Source organism: Pteropus vampyrus, unplaced genomic scaffold (genome assembly GCF_000151845.1).
Source record: "Pteropus vampyrus isolate Shadow unplaced genomic scaffold, Pvam_2.0 Scaffold287, whole genome shotgun sequence".
Taxonomy (NCBI): Eukaryota; Metazoa; Chordata; class Mammalia; order Chiroptera; family Pteropodidae; genus Pteropus; species Pteropus vampyrus.
This window is the reverse complement of record NW_011889068.1, coordinates 1,546,303-1,550,021: the sequence shown is the minus strand read 5'-3', so window position 1 is coordinate 1,550,021 and position 3,719 is coordinate 1,546,303. Positions and strand designations below refer to the sequence as shown.

The 3,719-nt window shown below is 46.0% G+C and overlaps 1 pseudogene; it reads right to left on the bottom strand.

The window, feature by feature from the left end:
• Positions 1-3,376: 3,376 nt before the first annotated feature.
• Positions 3,377-3,495, bottom strand: LOC111729891 (annotated as a pseudogene).
• Between the last annotated feature and the right edge of the window lie 224 nt (positions 3,496-3,719).

Here is a 3,719-nt window from a genome sequence, read left to right as displayed (position 1 = left end):
ACGCTGAGCTATTACTGTATTACACCATTAGCTCCAGCTTCAGACGCAGACATCCAGACTAGAGGGCAGAAGTTCATGTTTGATCTTATCCAGCAGCATCTGGAGAAACAGGGAGAGAAGTAGGAAAACTGTCAAATGGGGCCTGAAGCCCCCCACAGCTGCGGTGTCACAGGTTTTCCTAATCATAGGAACAAAGTGCACAGTAGATTGTGACCAAAGTTCTCGAGCAAGATAAGCTAAGGGTGGATGTTCCTTTTCTGTAAGATATGTGCAGTTTCGTACTGAGGGAATATGAATGACATCTGCCAATCATGGAGACCCTCTTTTGTTTACTGTTCCCGTTAGTTTCTTCTCTGATATAAATGTCTCCATAAAGAGTTCCAGAGAAACTTGTCCATGTATATCACTAATAAACCAAAAAGACATTGTCAGTGGATCTTATCCAAGGCCCAGGGGGAGAAACAAACAGATAGGGACATCTTCCTGCTGGAGGTTGAGTCTTGCCTACAGAAGCCTGGCTACACAGAGCATTGTCCAGGGCCTCCAGAGGCCCAAGAATAGCAAGCTCTCAAGTTCTGGACAGAAGAGGTGTCAGAGAGCTAACTAAAATCCACATTTGCTGCCGATGAAAGCTAGGTTAGGGAGCATAGCTCAGGGTCACTGTGCAGAGGTCTGCTAACTCCAAGCCAAAGTCAGCCCCCGCGAAGGTGAAGTCTGCAAAGCAAACACACCTCCAGGTGGCAGCCTCTTGTTGGCCTAGACGGAAAATGAAGGACAAGAAGAAACCCCACCCATAGATGCTGAGGAACTTGAGAGAGATCGCTCTGCCCAATAAACAAACATGGACCAAGGACTGTGGCCCAAGGACTCTTCATTTCAGACCACCGAGAAGGGGGTGGGGTGAGAGGCTGGTAGTATGAGACGATCCTTCACAGCCCCATCTGCCTCAGAGAGGAGAAGCAGCCCCACGTTTGTCAGCCCCCCAAACAATGACTGCTCATGATGGTTAGAAAACCTTATTAAACCTTGCTGGTTTAGAAAACAGGACTATCTCAAATATTGGTCCCCTGCCTGCCAAGCTTTTTGTACTAAAGGCCGTTTCACTGGCAAGATCTGCTTTGCTGAGGCCCTGAGCCCCAGAGTCTAGGGGCGGGATGTGGCGGGGGGGGCGCGGGGGAGGGAGGTCTAGGAACAACAGGTGGCTCCTACACCTGGAGCCTGGAGCGTAGTATGTGCTGGGGGACAGGGTGGCTGCCCCCTCTCCTGCTGCCAGTGTCTATGGTAGCCCGAAGCCGCTAGCATTCTAGTAACACCACTTGAATGTGCCAGGGACAATGTTCATCTGCCCAGAGCCCCTGTGCTCTGTTCCCTTTCCAGCTCCTTCTGGGAGAGGACCTGTCTTTTAACCTCTTTCCAGTTGTCTGGGGGTTCTGTCCCCTCAGCGTGGTTCCTTCTAGCTCCTTTTCAGCCTAGATTTCACCTCCCCTGTCATTGTCCCAGGCGCTGTTGGATACCCACAGGACCCTGAAAACTACTGTCGCTATGCTTCCCTTCCTTCCTCTCTCCTCCTCTTCGGATCAAATATTGAAACCAGACTTCTCTCCTTGAGTGTTGCTGGCACTTTAACCACAGAGGCAAAGAGAACTGGCAGCAAACGGGCAACCGCCTCTCTCAGCAGGAATTTGCCCGGCGTGGCACAGTGAGAATCAACGGTAAGAACCTTCTAGTTCCCTTATCCTCTGCACGCCTTTCCTTCAGTGCTTCTCGGCATCCTCCGCTTTCATACTTTCTCCTGTGCGCTCCTTTTTTTTGGTTCTATCTCACTGTCTACTTTTCTTCCTCTTGCCCTTTGTATCGCTGGGTGTTAGGGTTTTTTTCTGCCTTTTTCTCCTTTCTACTTCTTCCAGCTTCTTACTCTCTCCTACGCATAACTATAATTTAGTTGCCTAGATCTGTACAACAGCCTGAAAAAAAATCCCTCTGCAGATGCAACTTTCACCTCCAATTCTTCTACTTTAGGCAGAGTGACCACTTTGTGTCACTCCTGATTCAAAACCCTGCAAGACTCACTTCCCAAGATCCATAGAACTCAGTCCAAACTCCAATATGGAAGACAATGCCCTTCATCATGTGGCTCTGCCTATTTTTCTTTCCATCCACTCAATTATTTATTGGCTCAGCAAATAAATTAATTTATTGAGTGTCTACCATAAGCAGATACTCTACCAAGAGCTGGAGAGAAAATAAATAGAGAATAAATATAAGAATATTTACAAATAAAATAACGTCTAGAATTTGCTTCTAAATAACCCAAAGAGGCGGAGGAGGAACAATAATAAAATGGACGAGGTAGAGAGAAAACAGGATTGACCATGAGTTGATCATTATTGAAGCTGGGTGCTGGATGTGGGGATTCCTTATGTTATTTTCTGTACTTTGCTAGATGTTTGAAAATTTTTCCATTAAAAATAGGATGGATGAAGAGAACTGAGGAGTCCCTGTCTTCCCTTTTTTCATGGCTCTCCTTGAACTCCATGCTTGGTGTTCCCATGGCACGTGCCATAACCTGTTACGATTTGTTGTAATTGCTTGCTTAATTGTCTGCCTTTACTACCAAGCTACAAGCTCCGCATGCACAGAAAGTGTTTTTTGGTCTTGCTCCCTATTTTATCCCCAGAGCCTCGCACACACTAGATGCTCAGTAAATATTCACCAAATGCATAAATAAAATGAACTCTGCAGTCTCCAGAGCAGCTGGCACATACATGCCTGGCCTCGCCGCAAGCTCTGGCTGGGGATGAGTGGGAAGGGGCGGGGCCAGAGCTCACAGATGTCAGGGGCGTCTTCCCTGCCACTGTCAAGGCACTTCCACCCTAGGCCAGTGGCTCTGGGACAGGGTCCACTTAGAGCAGTGTCCTAGAAATTTTCTGGGCAGGAAAATTTTAAGCTCATTGTATAAAGTCCAGATTAATGACCTCATAAAACTTTTTCTGATTTTTCAGTGAAGTATGGAGTGAGTCAAGAATGACATTTATTGAAAATTTCTTCTCGGTAATACACCACCTGCATCCTGCCATACTTTACCTCAGAGCATGTAAGTTGTATGAAATCACATGATCTATTATGTAATAGAAGTGTCAAATGTAGGATACTTCCTCTTGGTGTGCTGACATATATGGCTAGTCGTATATCTGCTTATCAGAGCAAGGCCTTTCCTGAGCACTCTACCTCAAAGCACCACACTTCCCAGTCTTGCTCTCTCCTGTTCAATTCTTTTTTTAAATTTCTTTCTTTCTTTCTTTCTTTCTTTCTTTCTTTCTTTCTTTCTTTCTTTCTTTCTTTCTTTCTTTTTTTTTTTTTTTTTTAGGTGAGGCACTACCTACAGCACCTGGTCTTCCTAGGTGGTCTTCCATCCAAATACTAACCAGGTCCAACCCTGCTTAGCTTCTGAGATTAGACAGGATCTGGCTTGTTCAGGGTAGCATGGCCATAGACTTCTCCTGTTCCAGTTTTTAATAGCATCAATCATTACCTCCAATTGTGCATGGTTTACTTATTGGCGGTCTGCCCCACCCTCACCCTTAGACTGTAAGCAACCTATAACTGGGGACTCTGTTTGGTGTTAACTAATGCTGGGTACTTGGTGGGCAGTCAGTCCATGAATGAATGAAAGTGGTATTTACTACTAAGCAGGGCCTCTCTGCAATAAGAGAAGCAAA